Genomic DNA, 27,374 nt, shown 5'->3' on the forward strand with positions numbered 1-27,374 from the left:
ACTGTTGTGAGGCAGGTTCAGTCCCTGGCCAGGAAACCTCTGCATGCCACGGGCATGGCAAAAAAAAAAAAAAAAAAAAAAAAAAAAGTTAAAAATCCCAGAGCACACTTATTTCAGTTGTTATACAAGACAGCTAGAAACTACAACTTCATTATTCATTGTGTTCACCAATCATACTCATTGGTGCTTATCAAAAAGGGTGAAAAAATTTATTTTTTACCTCCTAGAACCTATGATCAGAGGCAACATACAATAAATGCACTGGATGTATAGATATAAAGTAAAAATACATAAGAAAATGGACTTAGAACATAAAAACCACCCCTACAAAATACACTTTTACAAACCTCTTCCTTCTTGTTGGAACTCTCCACATTCTTCAATAGCCAATGTAAGTTCCAATCTCCTTTATGAAGAACCTCTGGACTAAAGCAGCCCAAATGGTCTGCTTGCCCTTCTCCAAACTCCAGTTTCATTTTTAATTACTGCATCTTGTTCAGTTCTCAGCAAATGCCAGTAGCTGTGTTTCCAATTAGATATTAAGGTTTTTGAGAGCAGGAAGGGTCAAGGTAACATTTTTACTTCTAAGTAACTTCTTCCCTCCCCTACTGAACCCATCATAATGCTTTGTATTACAAATAAAATTAAGCATTAGTGCTCAATATTTATTAGTGTTCATTGGTGAATCTTAGTGAAGGCTTCCATTGATGCTACGTTGTTAAGGAGGAGAGCTATAAACTCAATGGGAAGGAAAGGATATAGGAAGATAATCAGGATCAGATCTCACCAATTCTAAAAAAAGTAACTGCTTAAACATAGCAGATCCAAGAATAGAGGTCACCCATTTAATTTACTCATTTCAGAGAGTCCAGTTCTTCCTGTGGGCAAGGAGAACCAAATATTGCGAATTTTCCAGTACCTTTTCTATCTGATCCAGGCTCCGGCTCACTTGCTTTGTTTCTTTCAAATTTCCCTCATTTCTTTACAACCAAGAGCTATCAATGTGCCTTGTGTGGTATGAACCAAACCACTGCTGGAAATCTAAGAGAATAGAGAGAAAGCTTTTCTTTTCTTTTCTTTTTTGTCTTTTTGCCTTTTCTAGGTCCTCTTCCCACGGCATATGGAGGTTCCCAGGCTAGGGGTCTAATTGGAGCTGTAGCTGCCGGCCTACGCCAGAGCCACAGCAATGCAGGATCCGAGCCACATCTGCGACCTACACCACAGAGCACGGCAACTGCCGGATCGTTAACCCACTGAGCAAGGGCAGGGATCGAACTTGCAACCTCATGGTTCCTAGTTGGATTCGTTAACCACTGCGCCACGACAAGAACTCCTTTTTTTTTTTTTTTTTTTTTTTTTTTTTTGTCTTTTTGCCTAAGAGAAAGTTTTTCTAATTTCCCTGGCTCAAGGTCACAAGCCTTGTACCCTGTTATCTTTTTTTTTTTTTTTTTAAGGGAGAATTTCAACATGATTGTGCTGGTATTTCCTCCCTGAAAAAGCTGAGAAGCAAAAGAAACTCATGTGTGTGTGTTTTTTTTTTCTTTTATGGCTGTTTTATTGATCAAAGTTTAGCTCCTATTCCACTAAAAACAAAGTCAGCTGTCCTAAAATCTTTATCACTTGCAGGTTCTGCAAGTGACCCACGGTGAACCAGTTAGTGAGTACAGATGGAGAACTGAAAGAGAAGGGGTGCAGGTTTATAAAAGTCTCTTGGACTTTGACTTGCCTCTGGCTACAATAAAATGTTAATGAAAATGCAGTAGAAGAAACAGGACAATAATAATTAACCACATGAAACAGCACTGAATTATTTAAAACAATGTCCGCCCCTGCTCCAGTATTACACCTGCATAGGGAAAATAAGTCAGATGGAAAAGATCTCAAAGCTTTGCTTGAAGGTCGGGTCCTAGAGCGAACCACAGAGAGCAAAGAATTCCAGAGGACAGGATGGAACATCTGCCCGAGGTCAAATTTGGGGAGGTTACAGGAAGCACATCCTACTGGATCCTGCCTTCAAATATGTTCAGATCTCTCCTGAATGAGATGTGTTTGGAGGATGGTCAGAGCAAAGCAGTCTCTGCTGAAGATGTAGTGGGCTGACTTGTTAGCAAACTCAACCAAAACAAAAGGAGCCAGCTGACGATGATCTTTTCCCCATGTATATGCATTTCGGTGTTTACCCTCTATCCACCACCCTACTAAACGCAATACTAACTTGTCATACTTTGAGACATGGATTTTTTAAATAGTCTCATTTGAAGCGAAGGAATGAAATGAAATGCTTTTGTAGTGCAGATGAAGGGAGCATGATGCTCTTTCAAAGGCACTCATGCCCTGGTCTATCATGTTCACGGGCCTCCAATCCCCCAGAACTCTTCCTTCCACAGAGTGACATCTGTTTTCCTGACCACAGGAGAAGAAATCCTAAAGATGAGAAACTGTCCCCAGAGACACAAAGTACTGAGAAGGCAACACGGTAACATGCATAACGCTAAAAAACAGGTTAAATTTAGTGACGGATGACCGTTTTCCAGTTCTGTTTCTAGTTCTGTTTCAGTTTAGATACTTACTCAAAGCATGTCGAAATGATAGAAACCTCGTGAGCCTACATAATTGAGCTTAAAATTTTTTTTCTGGAGCAGTTTTTCCTCACAGCGTTCTCTCTGTCTCTGTCTGTCTCTGTCTCTGTTTCTTTCTTTTCTTGCCTCTCTTTGCTTCTCTCTTTATAATCTGGAATTTGAAAGTCAAGGACTTTTCACAAATACAAAAACAAACACGACAAAGTTTATAAATACGGTTTGTTTATTAGGCTAAAGCGGGATTCAACTTTTATTCAGTCACTTTTTCTACACCATCACATTAAACCCATTTTTCCTCATGCCTCACAGGATGGGGAGCCAACATACCAAAAAAGTCCCAGTTGTCTGTCAGGGATGCTTTGTGGATAATGAGGAAATATAAGTTACCATTTTTGATATAATAATACCTCGTCTTAAACATTTGAAAGTTTAATTTTTTTCCTAATATAGATAAGAATACATATTTATGTCCCTGTTAAAAGTAATGCAGAGGACAGAAGATTGGGATCAGTAGGCTTCCCTAAGATTTGCCACTTAGCCTCTTTACAGTAAAATGTTCCCTTCAGTAAATCTGGAAGAATATTAACAATCTGATGCTTGCAGTTAAAGTAACTAGAAATGGTCATACCTGAAGGTTCTGAAAAAAAGCTATCTTGCTAAGTTTAAATATAAAGAGAAAAGACAGAGGGACTGAAGGATATAGTCCTTATAAGACCTAGATGAAAGCCCCCAAACTTTTGACATTCTAATCCTGTGGCCTCATTGAATTTCTGATGCCAGTGTTTTAAAATGTGCCATATGTAATATTTACTAAATATATTTCATGTACTAGAAAGTCCACCTATCAAGAACAACCAGAACCAGAAGGAAGAAAGAGGAAAGGAAAACCAAAAAGCAAGTCTCTGAACAATTCAAAACCAAGATTCTCATTTCATGCACATTTCTTAAAAGGGAACCGAACCCCTTAAGCCTTCCCTGAGATAATTTTCTCTCACTCTAAATAGAAGTCTGGAGGACGTGGGTTCAATCCCTGGCCTTGCTGTGGCTGTGGCTGTGATGTACGCGGCAACTGTATCTCCGATTTGACCCCTAGCCTGGGAACCTCCATATGCCGTGGTGCAGCCCTAAAAAGCAAAGCAAAAAATAAAACAAAACAAAACAAAATAAACAGAAGTTTAACAACATTAATAATATGGTTTGCCAACTCAGAATAAGTTTGAAAAGGAAAAAGGAACTCCTAGACACAGGCAATTTATAGAAGACACTCACTACTGATTGCATATCATTGACAGTTGGGACAAAGCTGAGGCTCAGACACGCCTTGTATGAATTTAGATGATGCCATTACCAGTATCTAACAGAATTCTAAGATTTTAATTGTGCTAAAGTATGTCATGGGAAGAACAAGGGCTCTATACGTATCTGAAAGTTAGACATATGCAGCCATGTGAGACAGAACAAGAGAGGGATGGTCACAGAATTCAAGTTGCATGGGACCCTTGCATGGAAAAATCACCATTATTTTAAAAGGAGGTTTAGAAACAGGACATGATGCGCTGATAAGAATCGGTTGTTCTGTGGTGGAACATGAGGGCTGCATCTATTTCCTCCCATTCTATTCCTGAAAGGTTATAAATTCAGGATTCCCAGTAATTCTGCTATAGGAACACCAACTGATGGATGTTAGTCAAAGACAGAAAGTTGAGAGCCTGAGATCCAGAGACCCACAGACCTGCAAGTTACTTAGAGCAGCAAGAAGTAACCTGCAGGTAAGGGAGAGAGCACCCCAGTGAGATTTATATTACTTACTGTCTGCCTCCCTTGACTTGAATACTCCAGGAGAACAGGAATTTTTGTCTACTTTGTTTACTGGTCTAACCCAAGTCTGCAGAAAAGTGCCTGGTGAATACTAGGTGTTTAATAAGTGATGATTTTCATGGATTAATCAATCAACAGACCTGTGGAGGAAGTACAGGCAATGAGTAGATCCACAGAAGACAATGAGTATATGAAAAAGTTACAGCAGCTGGGACAGAGGAATGAAGAAACTGGGTGGGGTGGGAATTATATGTAAGGCAGCCCTCCCTTGAGGGAGAAAGAGCTGGGATCCTATCACTTGAAGTAGGGGCTATACTGATTCAGCAGACTTGGATGTAAATGGTTAGGATGGCCTCATTTAAGATCTACTACCTTGTGGGATTCAGGGAATGTTCAGGTTGTAAGTGCAAACAGCCCAAGGTACATCAAATGTTCTTGAAACCATTACTTTATAAAAATGAAATTTAAAAAAATGTCCTTGAACATGGAAGCAACCTAAAGGTCCATCAACAGAAGAATGGATAAAGATATGGTACATATATAGAAAGTAATATTCATTACTCAACCATTAAAAAGAACAAAATAATGCTATTTGAAGCAACACAGATACAACTAGAAATTATCATACTAAGTGAGGTAAGTCAGACAGACAAATATCATGAGATCACTAAGATGAATTTAATACAAAATGACACAAAATGACTTATTCACAAAACAGAAACAGACTCAAAGATTCTGAGACCAAATTTATGGTTACTAAAGGGAAAATGGGTGGGGAGGAATAAATTAAGGGGTTTGGATTAACATATATACACTACTATATATAAAATAGATAAGCAACAAGGATCCACTGTATAGCACCAGGAAATCTACTCAATACTCCGTAGTGACCTACATGGGATAAGAATCTGAAAAAGAATGGATATGTGTATACACTTAATTGATTCACTTTGCTGCACACCTGAAACTAACACAACATTATAAGTCAACTCTACTCCAATTAGATAGATAAATAAAATGCTCTTGATACTACCTTGAGATAGAAAAAAAGATCTATTGCATTCATTTTGCTTTGGCAAAATCTATGATATATTTAAGAACCATTTTCATCAAAAGTATCTAAAAGGTAAAGATAATGGGGCTGGGTTTCTGTTACCTGGGGAATGGTTTTCTGTAAATATCTCCACTGTGGACCATGGATCAGGGGCAACACAGAACCACAGAATCAGTCACACTGGGGATGATGCCTCTTATTTTTTTTTTTTTTTTTGTCTTTTTGCTATTTCTTTGGGCCGCTCCCGTGGCATATGGAAGTTCCCAGGCCAGGGGTCGAATCGGAGCTGTAGCCGCCAGCCTACACCAGAGCCACAGCAATGCAGGATCCGAGCTGCGTCTGCAACCTACACCACAGCTCACGGCAACGCCGGATCGTTAACCCACTGAGCAAGGGCAGGGACCGAACCTGCAACCTCATGGTTCCTGGTCGGATTTGTTAACCACTGCGCCACGACGGGAACTCCAGATGATGCCTCTTGATTGGAGATGAATAGGTGACTGGCGCCAAAGCTGGGCAGTAGCACAGGAAATGGACACCACGATTAAGCACAGTCAGGCCAGAGAGATCTAAAACAAAGTTCACAGGGAAGAAAACATGGTCAACAATCAGAGTCAGTGGACCCAGGAAGGATAAGACAAGGAGAAAACCCAACTTCGAAATATTGTCATGAAACTGTAACAATAAAGACAAAAAGACTGTACATAAACACTGCATTCCAGTAGCTCCCAATGGCCAAAACTGGAACAATTTGATCAACAAATATTTAAGGATGGGAAGGGATAATAAGTCAAAGAAAAAATATATATCCATAAGTTCATACTGATATAAATAAATGACAGGTTAGATAAAAGACCAGATAGATTTGATACAGAGGAACTTAAAATAATAAATCTAAAAGGACCGAGTGAAATAGAAAACCACCATTAGAACACCACAGTATAATAGTTGCAGGCAAGATCCATGGATGAATGCTAAAATTAGTGGGTGAAATTTTTAGGAGGAACAGGATGTTTGAATAACCTCAATGTAACTCCCAAAAATATATATATTAATTACTGTGGTGGTTTTAACATATGTCCACAAATTCTTTGATACTCCTCTCTCCAGATGTGGAGTTTAATTTCTCTCCCCCTGAATGTAGGCTGAACTTAGTGACTTATTTTCAAAGACTAGGGTATAGAAAGGGTGGGGTGGGAGGGATAGACCCAGCGGAGACACCTGGAAGACACCGTTTTCACAATGTGGTCAAGGTGAACATTACCAGCGACAAGCCATGTTACTATCATGTACCCCATGATGTGAGAAGGGCACTTCATCTCTGATATTCTTCCTCAAAATACACTACATTACCTCAGTCTAATCATGAGAAAACATTGGTCAGACTCAAACTGAGGAACACTTTACAGACCATTCTTCAAAAGCATCAGGTCATGAAAAGCAAGGAAAAACTGAGAAACTGACACAGACTAGAAGAGACTAAGAAGACAGCAGGAGTAAATACAATTTGATATCCTGGATTGGATCCTAGAACAGAAAAACAGGTGAAATCTGAATCAAGTCTGTAGCCTAGTCTATAGTTTAATACCATTTCATTTTGACAAATGTATCAAAGTTACATACGTTGTTAATATTAGAGGAAGCCTGGTGAAGGTACAGGCAAATTCTACCGCCTACAATGTTTCTGTAAATCTAAAATTATTTCGAACTTAAGTGTGTGTATGTATAATACAAAAAAAAAATGAATAAAAAATAAATGTCAGGAGCTAGGAAAAAATCCAAAGATCATTCACGTAGAAAAAATAAGTTAAACAGACTCAGCTCTAACACTGGAGAACTGCAGTGGAGAAAGCTCAGACAGATCCTCAGGGTTTTGTCTTCTTGTTGCCAAACAGTTGATCACTGTCTTGAGCAAATGTTGGGACAGGTTAGGAGTGGGTTGTAAGCCTAATAAATTCTTATTCTATGAGTATAATGTTGAGAGGGAGTCAAATCCAGTCGATCTAAAACAATATTCTTTTACCCCACTCATTTGTCACTCAAAAGAATGGTAATGTGAAAAGATCACGATTTAGAAATACAAAAACTGAGTTCAAATCCTAACTCTCAGCAAACTAGTTAAGACAACAGCCTTCCTGAAGCAGTTTCCTCATCTGTAAAACATAGATAATAATAATAATGATATCTATCTACCACTTTTAAAGGTTTGGGGAACCTTAAAAGAGATCATGTTAAGTCAAAGGACTTGGCAAAATACACCAGATGCGATCCTACAGGGGCCTTCTGCCTTCTCTAAAAAGATGAAATTATAAACTGCATACTTTTAATAATTAACATATTCCAGTCGCTGGCATATCTCGGGATATGGGAAACTTTTCCCTAATAAGATATTTAATTAACTACAAAGACTTTCTTCTCCACGATGCCTGAAAACAGAGCTTTCTAGAGTGGACTAAAAGAATATATAGTCACAACTAAATCCACTTCATTTCCTGGGATTTCATCATCTCAGCATCTAAAAGGCAAAATGATAAACCCTCTTCATTTCCTCATCTGTAAAATGTAGAGATTGGTAGGTAATTTCCAAAAATCTTTCCAGTTCAAAAAGTTTTTAGGATGCCTATATTCTTCCAGAGGAGCAATAATTCAAGGCAATGCTTTGCCAGATTACAGTTAGGGCACAGAGAACGAAATCTATACCATCTGTAAGCTTACTGTAGATTTCAACACATCACATGAAAAAGAAAATAAGTCTTTGTAGCGGACATCCTAACAATGAGCATGCCCTGAGAAGATACCGAGCCCAATAATCTTATTATAAATTGCAGTTTTCTGCTTAGATTCTTTGGGATAATCTACAATGGTCAATCCCAATTGTCAATAATCTAACTAACCAATGAGCCAGAATTTAAAAAGTGTCACCGTGTGTGTTCTTATCTCAACTATTACAACTGCACTGAGTACATTCAAAAATTCCATTTATGTAATTGAGTGTGCATGTGAGTGCGTCTTCTTCATATTAAGGCCTCTGAATTAAGGTGAAATTAAACCTCATTAATTGTTTTCAGGCACATAAAATTGCCTAACTGATTCCAAATAGGCAAATCAAAGCAATCAACTCATTTTTTTCCATCTTTGACCACTTCATAGGAAAGGAACTTATGAATCTAGTCCAAATAAATCTGTTACATATCAGTCCAGAATAATTATCCAAGCCCAACTCAAACCAGTTCAATTAACCAATTCTTTTATCTCTGTGATGTTTACATAAATCTTATCATAATCATCACTCAGGGTTTGGCTTGAAGGCTGCTAAAAGAACAATACATTTTTTAAGGTAAAAACTTCATATTAGACTCCACCTTTACCAGCCCTGGAGTGCTAAAAAGAACCTTTAGGATATGTTACTAGATGTTGCCTTCTAGTTTGTGAATTAAGAGTCTTTCTACTCTCTGTCAGACTACCTCAGAGGTATGTTGCCCTGAAAACAGTTATAGCTACTGCCACGTTTTGGCATCGTTAAAAATAAAAGTACCTGGTGTGTCCTAGAATAATGAAAATTAAAACAAAAATAAACTAATTGGACTTAATTAAACTTAAAGGCTTTTGCACAACAAAGGAAACCATTAACAAAATGAAAAAACCCACAGAATGGGAAAAAATTCTTTGCAAATGAAATGACCAACAAGAGATTAATTTCCAAAATACACAAATATACAGCTTTATATAAAGAAAGTAACTCTATTAAAAAATGGTCAGAAGATCTAGAGATATTTCTCCAAAGAAGAGAGATGGCCAAAAAGCACATGAAAAGATGCTCAACATTACTAATTATTAGAGAAATGCAAATCAAAACTACAATCAGATACCATCTCACACTGGTCAGGATAGCCATCATTGAAAAGCCTACAAATGATAAAAGCTGGAGAAGGTGTGAAGAAAAGGGGACCCTCCTATGCCGTTTGTAGGAATACATATTGGTACAACCACTATGGCGAACAGGATGAATGTTCCTTAAAAAACCAAATGTAGGAGTTCCTGTCATGGCGCAGCAGAAACGAATCCAACTAGGAACCATGAGGTTATAGGTTCAATCCCTGGCCTCGCTCAGTGGGTTAAGGATCTGGCATTGCCATGAGCTATGGTGTAGGTAACAGATGCACTCGGATCGGGTGTTGCTGTGGCTGTGGGGCAGGCCAGCAGCTGTAGCTCCAATTAGACATCCCTAGCCTGAGAACCTCCATATGCCATGGGTGCAGCCCTAAAAAGCAAAACAAACAAACAAACAAAAAAACCCTAAATGTAAAACTACCATATGATCCAACAATCCCACTCTTGAGCATATATCTGGAGAAAAGTATAATTCAAAAACATACACGCACCCCAATGTTAGTTGCAGCACTAGTTACAATAGCCAAGACATGGAAGCAGCCAAAATGTTCATCAAGAGAGGATTGGATAAAGAATATATGGTACATATACACGATGGAATATTACTTGGCCATAAAAAAGCATGAAGCAATGTCATTTGCAGCAACATGGGTGGACCTAGAAATTATCATACGAAGTGAAGTCAGACAGAGAAAGACAAATATATGTGATCACTAATATGTGAACTCTAATAGAAATGATACAATAGAACTTACAAAACAGAAACAGACTCAAAGATTTCAAAACCAAACTTATGTTTACCAAAGAAGAAATGTGGGGGGGGGATAAATTAGGGGGTTGGAATTTATATATACATACTACTATATGTAGAATAGATGGGTAATGGGGACCTACTATATAGCATAGGGAAATTTATTCAGTACTCTAGTAATCACTATATGGGAAAAGAATTGAAAAGGAATGGATATATGTATATATATTTATAACCGATTTATTTTGCTATATACTGAAGTCAATTATATTCCAATAAAATTTTAAAAATAAATGTTTTTTTTACAAGTACCTGGTGTGGCAGTGCCAATCCACCAACCCTAGTGAGCATTTTAATTTATGTAGATTCACAAATTTGGGCATACTCCTAACATAAGCAGATATACTTTGGGATTAATAACTTTCAGATTTTAGAAAGGTAATAAAGCTCATATACCAAGTACCATGCAGCATCCCCAAGAAAGTCTGAGGAAAGGCCCAATGGTCATGTGGTTATGACTTCAATGAAACACACAGGAATATTCATGTTCGGTAGAATAAATAAAGATTACTAACAGCATCACATCAATTCAGGACAAGTTCTGTCCTCAAATGAATTATGAAAACAAGAACTCACTTTCAAGCACTTTTTGGATTTGGAAACTGAGATTAATAAATCGTGGACCTGTAGTGCAACAAGTATTTGAGGGTGAGAAGGGGACAAGGAAAGAAAATTCACATTTTTTTAGTGTCTTCCTATCTAGAAGAAACTATTTTTCCATCTCCAACAGTTAAAAGGATCTTTCAAGGGTCGATCCTCTCTAATTGAGACCTCAAACTCCCACCTTCGAAAGGATCCTTGCAAGCAGATAGCACGCACACATGTGTGCTTCCAATGGAGACTCTAATTTACTGCTTCCAAACGCCATCCAGTTTCTTTCATGATGTTCACAGTTTCAGAAGACAGTTCTGCTCAAGCCTGAAATAGCAGCCCACCTGGCTCCATTTATCCCCTTTTCATATGAAGGACAACGTAACCCAAAACCTTTATCTTCAACCTTTAAAGGTTTCACACAGGCCATTTGGGAAATTTATTGTCGTCTTAAAGAGACTTGTCTTTTTCATTCAGTGTACCCCACTACAAAAACCAGCTCAGTACCTGTCGGCCATCTGGTCTCTGTGTTTATACCAGGCCAAAATTTCCAGATTTCCTCCTTTGAGTTTGCTCTGTAGAAGACGAATCCGATTAGGTGAAAAATAATGCTGGAAGAGTTACAAGCCATTATTCTGAACGCAAATGACATTTTCTTTAATAAGTGTTCCCAGTCTAAATAAGCTTTGAACTTCAGATCTGCCTGGGTGCTGGGGTTTGTTTGCAATAGTCATGTAGCCAACATGACGACACCTTTGGCTGATACCCAGATATTTTTAATCAGCAAAGCTGTAGTGTATAAAATAGATTCAAATGGCCCTTCCTTTTCCATGTCAGAAGTTTCCGGGAACCTAACCTAGTGATTCTAGCACAGAGAAAACAAAATTAAACCAAGGTTTATTGTATCATAACAGCAGGTATCTACTAGTCACTTGAAATCCAGCAGATTCTCATAACAATAGGGAAATAATTTTTTTGAGAACATATAGAATTATGGGATAGCAACAGCATATGAGAGTGAGAGTTCAGATCCTGAGAAAACCACATTAGCAGTTTATTAACAATTACCTTTCCTCTAGACCACTGTTTCTCAATTCTACCTGCATCAGTATCACCTGAGAAACTCTTTAAAAATACCCTCTCCTGGAGTTCTCGTCGTGGCGCAGTGGTTAACGAATCCGACTAGGAACCATGACATTGCAAGTTCGATCCCTGGCCTTGTTCAGTGGATTAAGGATCTGGCGTTGCCGTGAGCTGTGGTGTAGGTTGCAGACATGGATCGGATCCCACGTTGCTGTGGCTGTGGCTCTGGCTCTGGCAGGTGGTTACAGCTCCGGTTAGACCCCTAGCCTGGGAACCTCCATATGCCACAGGTGTGACCCTAGAAAAGGCAAAAAGACAAAAACGAACAAACAAACAAACAAAAAAATCCCCACTCCATAGCAGAAATGAAACCAGAAACTCTTAAGTATGGGTTTCAGAAGTCCTTATTTTTTAACGTTTTCTTGGTGATTCAAATGGGTAGCCAGTTTTGCTAACAGCTACTCTGAACCATTCAATTATTCAACATTCAGCAAGTATATGTTGACTACCAAGTACAACTGAGACTATTCTAAGCACTGGGTATTCAGAAAAAAAAAAAAAAATGTCCAGAGTGGCTGGAGGACAGCCATCAAGGTCATAGCTAATGCTGGACAGACTGCAGGAGCCCAGTCATGCAGAACCTTGAAGGACTTTGGAGCAATGGAAAGCCATTAGGTGGGAGGGGAGAGGGTTGAGGAGGGGAGTGACATGATGTGATTTATGTTTTTAAAAAATCATTTTGTCCACCCTCCTTGAAGAATATCATTAAAATCAGATCAAGTCCAAAGACAGGACAAACCATGAATCTAGGGAATAAGACAGCAGAAACTATAGGACACCTGCTTTTATTACTGCTTTTGTCTCAGACCAACAGACTAGTATGCCTGCTGTTTTAGAGAGTCATCATTCCCCTGGGCCTCGTGTGGATGAATTACTCCAGCCGCAGACCACTTAGTGAGCTTCCAGTGTCCCAAGGAGACTGCATTTGATTTCCTCAGCTACTAGACAGAACTCACTTTCAAAGCACAGCACACATTTCTCATCTTGACTGTGCACAACTGACTGCTTCCCAGCCTAGGCATTCACCTAGTAATAGGAGGATAAAAAGGATCAAAGTGATGACTCTTCCCAGCTGAGACACACATGCACCAGGCAGAAATCCTAACTTCACTATGGGCTGTCACGTCAGGGCTAATGTCCACAAGCAGAGAGAAAGCTGGTGTCTCTAACTAGGTCCTGTTTGGGCGATAACTAAAGTGCAAGGGTTTTCCCTTTAGTGTGGGTTTGTGTTTGATTCATAACACAAATAGGATAAGCCAGGATTGATGAGTGATGGAACCCAATTTGTGTTGTGTTCATAAGCAGATCATAATTGAGTCAGTAGCATCACCTAGGAAAAAAAGAGATGACAAAACTTAAGAAACACAGCCTGCTCCGTGAGCATCTTTTATTTACCATTGCACTACTTTTTTTTTTTTTTTTTTTTTTTTTTTAGTTGAGACTCTTCTGAAGTGTACTGCAAGCAAATTGTGAAACCAAGGCCACGAGTGATGGAAGACTGTTAAGAGGCTCCTACACTTATGAGCAGAAAGAAAGGCAAGCGTTTAGGTTTCATCTTCACCATTTTGATCCATCAATACATTTTAGTCAGTAGCTGTAAGGCAGGCGAAGATATTTTTATAATCTAATGTCATCAAAATGTATGCACGAAAGTAATTTATGTTATTATGAATCAGAAAAACAATAACTGCTAAGCCCCCTTTCACAGGGAAATGATAGTTTTGTTTTGTTTTTGAAATCACTGTTTTTATAATGTAACATTTGATGACAAATTTTCTTAGGAAGACAATTAATTTTCTCTTAAAGCAAAATACGAAGAAGGTGAAAAAATCTTTTGCAATGAGGCAAAAGTTGCAAAGTCCTATTAAATGTTAGCATATTTATTCTAGAAAATTCATACATTGCCATCTATTGACAGATAATAATGACTTTGATAATTTACTTAATCTAAAACAATAATGCCAGTTGATAATATAAATCAAGCAATTATTTAACAAAGATTCACCAGGCACCTATTTATCTTGACTAAAAAAACAATGAATAAGATAAAAGTATTTCTGCTTATCTAGAGCTTGTTGAGCAGGGGGTGCTGGCCTTGATCTCTATCACCTCATTCTGTTTTCATGGCCCTTGTCACTACCCAATGTCAATGCCTTCTTTGCTTGTTTATCATCATTCTCCTCTATGAGACTTGTCGAAAAGCTGACCTATTTAATGCTATCTCACCATCTCCAAATCAGTGCCTGGCTCATAATTGGCTTTCCATAAATATCAGCTGAATAAATGAGTGAATGGATAAACTCAAGACCATATAATTTATAAATGACAGAACCGAAACTCAAGCCCAGATTTGTCTGACTACAGAGCTCATGCTCTTTCATGATATTCATGAATTCTTTAATTATGGCATCCCTAACTTAAGAACAACCTACATATTCTACAATAAGACTCCCCAATCAATAGAATGATATAACCAATAAGATAAAGTTGTCAAATTACTTCAAATGTTGCTGGAAACTGCTTATACCATAGAAGGAAAAAAAAGATCCAAATTGTATATATAGCATGAGAAAAATTACTGAAAGATAATTCAGTAAGAAATAAAATGAAAGCCAGAGGAAAATTCATGAAAATGTTTAGAAGAGTCAATTCTGGATGATGAGATTGTAATACCTTTTTCTTTTTTTTCTTTTTTCTTTCTTACTTTTCTCTATTTTCCAAATATTCTACTCAGGACATATAACCACTTATATAACCATTAAGAGGTTGTTTTTCTACCTGAGTAGAATACTTAGTGGACTATGAGAGTAAAAACAACCTACTGATTAGGGGGAGTTTCAATAGCAAAGAAACAGAGGAACCAATTTCAAGAAAATTTGTTCCACTGGTCCCGAGTCACTGTGTAAGGAAGTGATTGGTGGAGAAGGAGCACGTTCTCCAAAGGCAGTTGCTAGATTATGAAAAATCATTCATGCTGAGTTCAGACTTCATCTCAAAGTAACAGGGAGCCAGAGTCATTGCAGAGACAAGGCCAGGTAGTTATGCTGCGACTTGGGGGAATACTTTAATTTTTAAAAAAAAATTATAAGTAATAGGATGGAGTTCCTGTCATGGCTCAGTGGGTTACATACCCGACTACTATCCATGAGGATGCAGGTTCGAGTCCTTATTCTTCTTTATCCAGTTTAAATGTCAACTTTTTCTGAAGTGTACCATACTACCATTATTTTGGCTTCAAGGGAAAGAAATTTCAACTCAGACTGGCTTAAGAAAAAAAGTGGCTGATATAATTAAGACATCAGAAGGAGTTTAGGGCTTTTTATTGTCTTTTTTTTTTCTTTGTTTTTGCTTTTTAGGGCTGCATATGGATGTTTCCAGGCTAAGGTCAAATCAGAGCTACAGCTGCTGGCCTATGCCACATCTACAGCAATGCAGGATCCAAGCTGTGACTGCAACCTACACCACAGCTCACAGCAACTCTGGATCCTTAACCCACTGAGCAAGGCCAGGGATCAAACTCACATCCTTATGGGTACTAGTCGGGTGCTTAACCCACTGAGCCACAATGAGAATAGAAGGAGTTTTGACATATCCCCAAGCTTAGCAACTCCAGCAGAAAAAGTGTATCTTTTTCCTAATATTTCCACCAAGAATTCTAGATTTACCTTTCATAGGACTGGCTTGAGTACTGGGCCCATCTCTGAACCCATCACCATGCAATGTTCTAACTGGTCAGAGAGGATCCTCTCTCAGTAGCCAGGTGGAAGACCAGCTGTAGGAAGGAAGGGCAACAGCTTTCAATCAAATAGTAATTCAGAAAAACATTGGAAAGGGAATAAAAGAGATGAAGTGACAGATTTAGGTGATGGATAATGAAGGATCTGGAATTTCATGCTTAGGAATTTGGAGTTTATTCTGAAATGAGAAGGGTAGCAATTGAAGGACTAAAGCAAGGGACTAGTAAGGTCATATCTGTATCATTAGTTAGATATCCTAAAAGCGAGGAGAGAAATGGAATGGAAGAGGGAAAATCTATATACAATTTTGACCTATATGAGAGCATTTATCCTATGAAATTATTAAGCTATTGTTTACACATCTGCTTTGCCCAGTTGACTGTCAGCTTCTCAAGGGCAAGACCAACTTTGTATTCATCTTTATAGCCCTTGTCACTATAGACTCTAAAAGGAAAATTACTTTTCAATGAAATGCCTATAAGTTTTATACATAAATTGTATCTAAAAGAAGATATTACTGCAAATTCCATGCTTCTGAAAAAAGGCCTTAAAAATATTCATCTTAGTTTCCAGACATTAAAATATACTAGACCTAAGATGTATACAGAAATATTTTGCCAAATTGGAAGGCTTGTCTTTGGTATGGAAAGTCTTGCAAATTTGGTAGCTCATGCTCGTTTATCTTCTTCATTTCATGCTCTACACCAGGAGGTGGAAAACTTTCTGTATAAAATCGGGGAGTAATCAGTTTATTAGTCTTTATGAGCCAAATGTTCTCTGTCACGGCTACTTTAAATCTGCCATTTAGCACAAAAGCAGTCATATGCAATTCATAACAAAGGTATGTGGTTGTGTTCTAATACAACTTTATTTATGACATTGAAATTTAAATGTCATATAATTCACATGACAAAAAAAAATACTATCATTCTTTGTTTTTCACCAACCATTTAAAATATAAAAACCATTCTTAGTTCATAAGCCACACAAAAATGAAGGACAAAAAGGCTGGGTTTGACATACAAGCTATAGTTTGCCTATGCCTACTCTATACTAAATCTGGAGAAACTGAGTTTGCTCACATTAACATCACAAACAAGTGTATCACATGCCTATGACATGCTCATGGCCTAACATCTTCTCCTTGTCAAATATTGTCCAGATTATATGTTCACTAAATGATATTATCATCTTTCTAATCTTTGCAAGATGGAGTTAAATAGTTATGCCTTTATATCCTTAAAAGCACTTTAACATTTATTTATTCAAAATAAATGTTTAAAAGAATGTATATGTGTGTGTGTGTGTGTGTGTGTGTGTGTGTGGACTGGGTCACTTTGCTGTACAGTAGAAAAGTGACAGAACATGTAAACCAACTATAATGGAAAAAATAAAAATCATTAAAATTTTAAAAAATAAAATAAATACATAAAATACATAATATTGTGATCATAAGACGAGTAAGCCTCCAGCCTAGCCTGATTCTATTTTTATCCTAGTTGTCCTTTAGAATAGTAATCAAACACAATATCCATGTAAACTAAGTTTACCTGGTTGCTCAATGAGGATGCATCTACATACGCTTATTTACTGTTATTATCAACATAATTTAACTTATAATAAGTAACCAATATGTTATTTACATTGTGCACATGTCCTTCTGCCCCAAAGTACCTCCTTTTAAGCAGGATGCTCAAAATACTAGACATTCATTTGTTTGGATCGCAATCAAATATCATATCATGCTGTAGGGCCCCCAGCTTTTTTCCTAACACCTTAAAAGATAAAGAATAGCAGTCAATTAAGAGCAAAAAGTGCACATAAGGTTGAAACATCACACACCGGCTCTAAGTGTACATCTGCAGCCCAGAGGAGCAGTGGGAAAAGGGCACTGGAGAAAGTTTTCTCAAGAGAATGTAGAACAGTACAGAAGAAGGATATTTTTGACTTCACCGTTATGTCCAAGATGATCCCTATAGTCCTGGATTTCCGTTGTGAGTCAGAGCATAATGTTTCAATTCTTTAAAATATTAGTTTTTCTTTTCATCTGACGCCACCCATTGATAAGATTACTAAGGGAATAAATGGAATTACTCTTATTTCCTGAGCTTTTTATCCCCTCTCAAAGGGTCAAGTTCCTAGAGGATGGTAATAAATGAACCATGATAGAGTAGTTTGTGGAAATTTTTACTTGACCTGTAACTTAGCTTTATAAATAATTCTAAACAGTCATAAAATGACTATGCTTGAAAGATAATTGCTCATTGAGGTAGCAAATAAACTCTCTCCATGCAATTCAGCAAGAGTATAATATCCAAAAAAACCCTTTCATTTAAAATTATAGTTTCTAGCTATCGTTTTTACATACTTGGCTAATTATATAACTATATTTTAGGAAGTATACATTTTACATAACTTAAAGGGAGAGGAAAAATACTTTAGTGTTCTAGGATTTTTAATTTTTTTTTTAATGAGATAACAGGGAGAAGGCACAGGGAGGAAGCAAAGTTGGAGAAGACACAGTGTAACTCGGAGAAACAAATTGTAAGGAAGAAAGACACAGGTACTACAATCCCAAAGTGGCTAAATAATACTTTGATGTGTGGTAGCAAAGAAAAGGAATAAAATATGATACATTATAGTGACAGAAGTTTTTCTGTTTATTTATCGGTGGGATAGTGTTCCTATTGCCTCTCTTCCATTCATGTATTCTGAAATATTTATAGTACCAACAATTTATTACATATCGTTATATGAGGGAAATTAACACTCTGAGTTGCAAATAATTTTCTCTCAGCTTATTCTTCACCTTTTGACTTCAAGAGCAGTTTGCTTTTTTATACTATTTCTTTATTTTTTTATTTTTTTATTTTTATTTTTATTTTTATTTTTTTATTTTCCCACTGTACAGCAAGGGGGTCAGGTTATCCTTACATGTATACATTGCAATTACAGTTTTTCCCCCACCCTTTCTTCTGTTGCAACATGAGTATCTAGACATACTTCTCAATGCTACTCAGCAGGATCTCCTTGTAAATCTATTCTAGGTTGTGTCTGATAAGCCCAAGCTTCCGATCCCTCCCACTCCCTCCCCCTCCCATCAGGCAACCACAAGTTTCTTCTCCAAGTCCATGATTTTCTTTTCTGAGGAGATGTTCATTTGTGCTGGATATTAGATTCCAGTTATAAGTGATATCATATGGTATTTGCCTTTGTCTTTCTGGCTCATTTCACTCAGTATGAGAGTCTCTAGTTCCATCCATGTTGCTACAAATGGCATTATGTCATCTTTTTTTATGGCTGAGTAGTATTCCATTGTGTATATATACCACCTCTTCCGAATCCAATCATCTGTCGATGGACATTTGGGTTGTTTCCATGTCCTGGCTATTGTGAATAGTGCTGCAATGAACATGCGGGTGCATGTGTCTCTTTTAAGTAGAGCTTTGTCTGGATAGATGCCCAAGAGTGGAATTGCAGGGTCATATGGAAGTTCTATGTATAGATTTCTAAGGTATCTCCAAACTGTTCTCCATAGTGGCTGTACCAGTTTACATTCCCACCAGCAGTGCAGGAGGGTTCCCTTTTCTCCACAGCCCCTCCAGCCCTTGTTATTTGTGGATTTATTAATGATGGCCATTCTGACTGGTGTGAGGTGGTATCTCATGGTAGTTTTGATTTGCATTTCTCTTATAATCAGCGATGTTGAGCATTTTTTCATGTGTTTGTTGGCCATCTGTATATCTTCTTTGGAGAAATGTCTATTCGGGTCTTTTGCCCATTTTTCCATTGGTTGATTGGTTTTTTTGCTGTTGAGTTGTATAAGTTGCTTAATATTCTAGAGATTAAGCCCTTGTCAGTTGCATCATTTGAAACTATTTTCTCCCATTCTGTAAGTTGTCTTTTTGTTTTCTTTTGGATTTCCTTTGCTGTGCAAAAGCTTTTCAGTTTGATGAGGTCCCATGGGTTTATTTTTGCTCTAATTTCTATTGCTTTGGGAGACTGACCTGAGAAAATATTCATGATGTTGATGTCAGAGAGTGTTTTGCCTGTGTTTTCTTCAAGGAGTTTGATGGTGTCCTGTCGTATATTTAAGTCTTTCAGCCATTTGGAGTTTATTTTTGTGCATGGTGTGAGGGTGTGTTCTAGTTTCATTGCTTTGCATGCAGCTGTCCAGGTTTCCCAGCAATGCTTGCTGAATAGACTTTCCTTTTCCCATTTGATGTTCTTGCCTCCCTTGTCAAAGATTAATTGACCATAGGTATCAGGGTTTATTTCCGGATTCTCTATTCTGTTCCATTGGTCTGTCTGTCTGTTTTGATACCAGTACCACACTGTTTTGATGACTGTGGCTTTGTAGTATTTCTTGAAGTCTGGGAGAGTTATGCCTCCTGCTTGGTTTTTGTTTCTCAGGATTGCTTTGGCGATTCTGGGTCTTTTGTGGTTCCATATAAATGTTTGGATTGTTTGTTCTAGTTCTGTGAAAAATGTCATGGGTAATTTGATAGGGATTGCATTGAATCTGTAGATTGCTTTGGGTAGTATGGCCATTTTTACAATATTGATTTTCCCAATCCAGGAACATGGAATATCTTTCCATTTCTTTACCTCTTCTTTGATTTCTTTGATTAAAGTTTTATAGTTCTCGGCATATAGGTCCTTTACCTCTTTGGTCAGGTGTATTCCGAGGTATTTGATTTTGTGTGGTACAATTTTAAAAGGTATCGTATTTTTGTATTCCTTTTCTAATGTTTCATTGCTGGTATACAGAAATGCAACTGACTTCTGAATGTTAATCTTATATCCTGCCACTTTGCTGAAATTATTAATCAGTTCAAGGAGTTTTGGGGTTGAGTCCTTAGGGTTTTCTAGGTATAGTATCATGTCATCTGCATACAGTGACAGTTTGATCTCTTCTCTTCCTATATGGATGCCTTTTATTTCTTTTGTTTTTTTTTATACTATTTCTTATACAAACAACAATATGGGTGTTTCTCAAGCAAAAATTCTTTACTTTTATGGAATTATATGTATTAATTTTTATGGCTTTTGATTTTATGAAATAGTTTTTAAGTTTCTTCGCTTCAAGATTATTAAATAATTTAATGTTTCTTTTTGCTGCTTGTATGCTTTCTTTTTGTTGATTCACTTGAAGTTATTATAGTATGAAGTATAGACAGTTTTATGTTTTATCAAGTGCTGCCCAGTTGCTCCAACATTATTTACTAAGACTCATTTTTATCCATAATGATTTGAGATGCCACCTTTACCATAAACTAAATATCCAGATAGACTTGTGTTTATTTATGGAATTCCTACTTTATTTACATAGGAATATCAATTGTTTTAATGATTACTCTTAATTTTCCTAGCTACTCTTGCATACTTATTTTTTTGCATATGAATTTAGACTTTATTTGTCTATCTCTAGAAGAAAAAGCTTTTGATATTCATATTCAGATTACATTAAATGTGTAAATTAATAACTGACATAATTCTGATACTGAGTCTTCTGCTCCAAGAACAAGAGTTACCTTTCCATTTGTTCAAGCCCTATTTTGTGTGTTTCAAGCATTTCAAGTTCTCTTCACATAGATTTTTGAACATTTCATGTGAAATTTATTCTTGGGTATTTTATCTTTATTTTTATTATAAATGAGGTCTTCTGCCATCTATTAATTATATAGTTTGTTAATCATGTAGTTAATATGATGACTACTAAATTTCTCTATGCTCACATTTTACGTTGTTTCCTTTGCAAATTCTGTTATTAAATATATTAGTTTTAGCACTGATTTTCCTGAATGTCTTTGTTAAGACATTGAACTGGTGGAACATGCTACGGCAATTTCTAGAATTTCTATTTTATTATGTTCTGTTTTTTTCAGGAAAGGGTATTTAACTTAAGAAATTTTTTGGTGTCTGTGGAGATAAATTATACGATTTTTCTCATTGTTCCTTTGGTGGAATATGTTTATATAACTTTGTATATTATATATATTTATGGATAGATTAATACATGTATATGTCTTTCATTAATGTCTTCAAAAGCACGCACATACACACAGAAAAGAACTGACAAACTAAATATCAAAGTCAGATCCATCTGAATCCAAAACCAACAGCAAACATCTCCCTCTCAAGATGGGAAAGAAAGTGGTGATTATACTTTCACCTACACTGCCAAGTGTAAAACTTTATTTTAAAATGTGGCTATAAAAAACTATTAAATAAAATTAATAAATAATATATGCTTGTGGTAAATACTTTTATATGTATATGATGGAAAACTACATAGAATAAAAATTAATCATCTATTATTACACTAAAAAGATGTGGCTAAATTTCATAAATATAATATAGAGTGAAAAAAAGCCAGACACAAAGTAGTATTAACTGATCTATTCCCAAAAAAAGAAAAAAGTATGCTGTTAAAAGTTAGAATTATACTTACCATTCAGGGAAGAGGGTAATAACTAGAAGGAAACAGAAAAGGGACTTCTAAAATCATGGAAGTAGTGAAATAATGTTCTGTTTCTTGATCTGAGAACTAGGGAGTTCAGTTTCTGAAAATTCTTTGATCAGCACACTTGCTGATTTTTGGGGGGAACCAAGTACTCAAAACTTAGAGGTTTGAGGAGGAGTTCCTGTCGTGGCGCAGTGGCTAACGAATCCGACTAGGACCCATGAGGTTGTAGGTTCGGTCCCTGCCCTTGCTCAGTGGGTTGACGATCTGGTGTTGCCGTGAGCTGTGGTGCAGGTTGCAGATACGGCTCGGATCATGCGTTGCTGTGGCTCTGATGTAGGCTGGTGGCTACGGCTCCGATTCGACCCCTAGCCTGGGAACCTCCATATGCCGCGGGAGTGGCCCAAGGAATAGCAAAAAAAAAGACAAAAAAATAAAAAATAAAAAAAAACTTAGAGGTTTGAAATAACAATAAATAAGTATTATATTATACAATATATTTGGGCCAGAAATAGGAAAAAGGCTTAACTGAGTAGTTCTGGATCAGGATCTCTCATAAAGAGAGTCAAGCTGTTTAGTGAGACTGCAGTCATCTGAAGGTTTGACTGGGGCTAGGAGATCTGCTTCTAAGATGGGTCACTCACAGGCTGTTGGCAAAAGGACTCAGTTCCTCACCATGTGGATCTCTCCATAGGGCTGCTGGAGTGTCCTCACACCCTGGCATCTCATTTCCTCCAGATAGGGCCTTCCTCAAGGGCAGGGGGGAAGCCACAATGTTTTTTATAGCCTGTGTTCAGAAGTCACATGCTGTTCCTTCCATAACTTTCTATTCATTAGAAGTGAGTCACTAGGTCCCCACAATCAAGGGGAACAGAATTGGGCTTTACCTTTGGAAGAAGGAGTAGCAGAGAATTTGCGGACATGTTTTAAAATCCTCATACGTGTAAGAAATTTTTGGAATGTATACCGTTCTTCAAGAAGCTTAAAATAATATGATTTTAAAACAAATATTTTTCCAACTTATACAGGACTGTATGTCAATTATATCTCAATAAAACTGGAAAAAATAATTTAAGCCTAAAAATAAATAAATAAAATGCTCAGCATCACTAATTATTAGAGAAATGCAAATCAAAACTGCATTGAGCCTATTCCTCCCTTTCTGGTGAGGTTTGAGTAGAGCGAGATGGGGAATGTGGACACCAGTTTTTCTGTTTTCATCGTGAAAACACCTCTGTTGCAAAGATGGTCAACGTACCTAAAACTGGAGGACTTTCTGTAAGAAGTATGGAAAGCAGCAGCCCCACAAAGTGACCCAGTATAAGAAGGGCAAGGATTCCCTCTATGCCCAGGGAAAGAGGTGCTATGATAGGAAACAGAGTGGCTATGGTGGGCAAACAAAGCCAATTTTCTGGAAGCAGGATGAAACCACAAAGAAGATTGTGCTGAGGCTTGAATATGTTGAGCCCAACTGCAGATCCAAGAGGATGCTGGCCATTAAGAGATGCAAGCAGAGATAAGAAGAGAAAGGGCCAAGTGATCCAGTTCTAAGCTTTGAGAATTTTTTGTATTCTATATTTGAGAGGAAAGTGTTGAAGCCATGGGGGGAAAATGCCTGTCTGAGAATACAGTGATATCCTTAAAAAAAATTAAAAAAAAACAAAAAACAAACAAACAAACAAACAAAAAAACTACACTGAGGTACCAACTCACATCTGTCAGAATGGCCATCATTAGTAAGTCCACAAATAACAAATGCCGGAGGGTGTGGAGAAAAGGGAAACTTCCTACACTGTTGGTGAGAATGTAAATTGGTACAACCACAATGGAAAACAGCCTGGAGATATCTCAGAAAACTAAATATAGAACTGCCATATGATCTAGCAATCTCACTTCTGGGCAAATATCTACACAAAACATTCACTGAAAAAGATACATGCACCCCTATGTTCATTGTAGCACTATTCACAATAGCCAAGACATGGAAACAACATAAATGTCCAACCACAGATGAATGGATTAAGAAGATGCGGTACAATACATGATGGAATGCTACTTAACCATAAAAAAGAATAAAATAATGCCATTTGCAGCAATGTGGATGGAACTAGAGATTCTCATACTAAGTGAAGAAAGTCAGAAGAAGAAAGACAAATATCATATGATATCACTTATATCTGGAATCTAATATAGGGCACAAAGGAAAAGAAAAAAACTCATGGACATGGAGAACAGACTTGTGACTGCCAAGAGAGAGGGGGAAGGAGTGGGAGGGACTGGGAGTTTGGGGTTAGTAGATGCAAACTATTGACTTTGGAATGGATTGGCAATGAGATTCTGCTCAAGGAACTATATCTGATCACTGGTGATGGAACACGATGGAGGATAACGTAAAAAAAAGTGTATATATGTATAACTGGGTTACTCTGCTGTATAGCAGAGATTGACAGAGCATTGTAAATCAACCATAATAAATTTTTAAAAATTTAAATTAAAAAAGTAAAAAATAAAAAAATAAAAATTTTGAAATAAACATAAATATTCTTTCAAACTAGCATTGTTAGGGAGAAGTGCTTCTTCTCCATATCTTATTTTTCTTGCATATTCAGGAATTTCTCTTAGTTTAACCCTAGAAGTCTCTCAGCATGCCTTCCCCAGCCCTTCCCCTCCCCAGGGAAGGTAGAGTGATTTATCTAATGGGAAACTGGAAATGAATAAACTGGGCCTACTTGACTTAATTCCTCCTTTTCCCCTTTGGAAGCTAGCATACATGTCAGATAGCTCACTCTGTGGGTATATTTTATAGTTTGGGGAATGTCATCTCAAACCCTTTGGTGTATGTACTTTGAACACTGAGAAATAAAACTGGAAGTAGCACTTATAGACCAAAATAACACTTTTGCAGAGCTTTGATCCATGGACCATGGACTTGAACGTGGGTAAGGAGGTCCCTATGGCAGTTCCTAAAGTCTTACTTACAGTATGCCAGAGGGCTGTGCCATGGTGTGATTGGAATTTAACTGCTGCAGTTTGGCAGGTGATGCTACCTCTGGCCATTTTGCAAGCTAGTGGCTGTTTCATAGAGGCAGGACTGTGCATGTGAGCAGCTAGTGGCTGCAAGCTAGTGGCTGTTTCATAGAGGCAGGACTGTGCATGTGAGCAGCTTCACAGAAGTCTGCAAGCTAGTGGCTGTTTCATAGAGGCAGGACTGTGCATGTGAGCAGCTTCACAGAAGTCTTTGGACCAAAAACTCAGTAAATGCATGAGGGTGGGAGGATCTGGGGTGGGGTGTGGAAGTGTAGTTCAAATCTCAGGAAAGACACATGCCATCAGCCCATCTAAGCCAAACAGTGGAGACTTTATAACACAGGCTGCGTAAACTTACTCCACAGCCTCACCTGAGGCAAAGATTCAAGTCTAAAAAAAGAGACAATCATTCCACATTAGACAATAGAAGACAGAATGTTTGCTGCTTTCAAAGCAACAGTGTTCAGTCCCTTATGTGCTATAGGACACTGGGGAGATAACAGCTATGAATTAATAGAGCTACTTTTTTAGGAAGGCAGAACTTGATCAACTGCCCCAATTTCTACTCTGAATTAAGGCTGAGATGAAACTCATGGAAAACCTAATGTTGAATTTATGAGGTTTGTCCATAGGCTCAAGGACAGAAACTATTTAAGAATCACTGAGTGTGTTCAAGGTGATCCTCTTACTCCAAGCGGCATGCAAGAGTTCTGAGGGAATGCGGGAGAATTTATGGAATTCGACAGCACAGTATCAGAGGTACTGGGGATCAGAAAATGGTGCTCAGCGAACTCCTCCAAGGACATGGTTCTCAACTGCACTGCATCCTAATCACCAATTAACTCCAAATTTCTAGAGATAGGATCCAGGCATCGGTATTGAGATGTCAATTGGAATAAAGTATGTTAAGCGCCCCAGCCTTGAACCTGACAGATAGCTGGCATCTACTAAATAGATAGCGGTGCCTGCCCCAATTTCCTCCTCTACATGACCTGGTCTTTCCTTTTCCTAAGAGGACTGGATGAGTTCCCAAAGGAATTTTAGTTATCTGACCAACATTTTTTTTCACAACAGGTAATACAACATTGCAGTTTAATCTAGCCATCTCGGAAGAGATTATTTGAACAGCCATTCTTCTTTGGAGTCTTGGTAGTCTCATAATCCTAACACTGTTCCTTCTTCTTCCCCTTCCCTGAACTAAAAAGTACAAATTTCTCAGTTCTTTAATCAGGACACACATTACTACCTACTAAGCATATAGATATAGGATAATTACATGTAAGAGTAATCTGAGCAGGTAAGGAAAATGGAATTTCTGCCTTATATGTCTCAAGTACATGCTGTTTCCAAGATATTTTTAGACTTTTTATGGCTGGATGCTTCCCAAAAAAAACTGATTATTCCATCAGAAATTTGTTCTTTCTATCTAAGGATTTTCAGATCTTTAGCTCTTTGGAAAGTACTTTCCAAAGTCCAGAATTTTAAACCACTGAGGGATAATTAATAAGGATGAAAAAGGTATTGAGGGGTTAGCCAGTACCGTACTAAGCCAGGCCCACAGCCTGACAGATCCAGTTCCAGACCCATGAGACTCTGCTTTTCCCCAGTCAACAAGTACTCACCACATCCTAATGCTCATTATACACATTTGATATTCATTTTATTTGAGAGTACTTATTGGGCTTCGTTTTCTTGACTGGCTTGTCTCTAGATTAAGCATATTTTTTTGGTTATTAAAAAAAGAGGTCCAACTGCCAGTTATTACAGCTTCCAGTTATGCACTTATTAATGATTTCTTGCATGTTGATAACATTCTTGACCATTTCCATTTCACATTTTGCCATGACCCCTAACCTGTTTTCCAAAATCATATTTCTACAGAGAACAGCATGTTCTGTTGGAATCACTTGAAATAGTATCACAAATTACTCTTGGAGATATCCTGAGCCAGGTGCAACGTTATATTCACCTCAGTTAGTTATTGCTCTTGGATTTGCCACAACTGATGCTCAGATTGTATTAAATAGACATGACTTAATCGGGTCTCACCTTACCAGCAAAGCTGACTGAGCTTTCTCTCCACTAAATGCGTGCTGTTTAACATCACGATGATTCCGGATTACATCCCTTTTCATTTACTGTCTGTCATTCCATGCAGCTCAGTTCCTGGCTCACTATCCCTTCCCTGTTTTTTTTTTTTTTTTTTTTTTTTTTGGTTCATAGCTTAACACATGACTGCTGGATAGCAGTCTTGAAA

At 37.5% G+C, this 27,374-nt stretch overlaps 1 protein-coding gene and 1 pseudogene across 5 annotated transcripts in view; one reads left to right on the forward strand and one right to left on the reverse strand.

Annotated features, from left to right (window-relative positions):
* LOC110260703 (tetraspanin-8) overlaps window positions 1-27,374 on the reverse strand; it is a 286,588-nt gene that overhangs the window by 21,578 nt on the left and 237,636 nt on the right. For 2 of the 5 annotated variants that reach the window (XR_014803640.1, XR_014803642.1), the window contains exon 12: window positions 5,057-6,020. The gene's annotated coding sequence lies outside the window, so the exon portion shown is untranslated. Of the gene's footprint in view, window positions 1-4,388; window positions 4,538-5,056; window positions 6,021-11,251; window positions 11,320-15,552; window positions 15,660-27,374 lie in introns of those variants that run through there. The other 3 variants (XR_014803641.1, XR_014803643.1, XR_014803639.1) reach the window with 3 other exon arrangements.
* Window positions 23,336-23,686, forward strand: LOC100155659 (large ribosomal subunit protein eL42-like; annotated as a pseudogene).

The sequence above is a fragment of the Sus scrofa genome, chromosome 5, assembly GCF_054392235.1.
Source record: "Sus scrofa isolate SSC_HxYL_T2T_F1_AM1 chromosome 5, Sscrofa_HxYL_maternal_Yorkshire_Landrace_v2.0, whole genome shotgun sequence".
Taxonomy (NCBI): Eukaryota; Metazoa; Chordata; class Mammalia; order Artiodactyla; family Suidae; genus Sus; species Sus scrofa.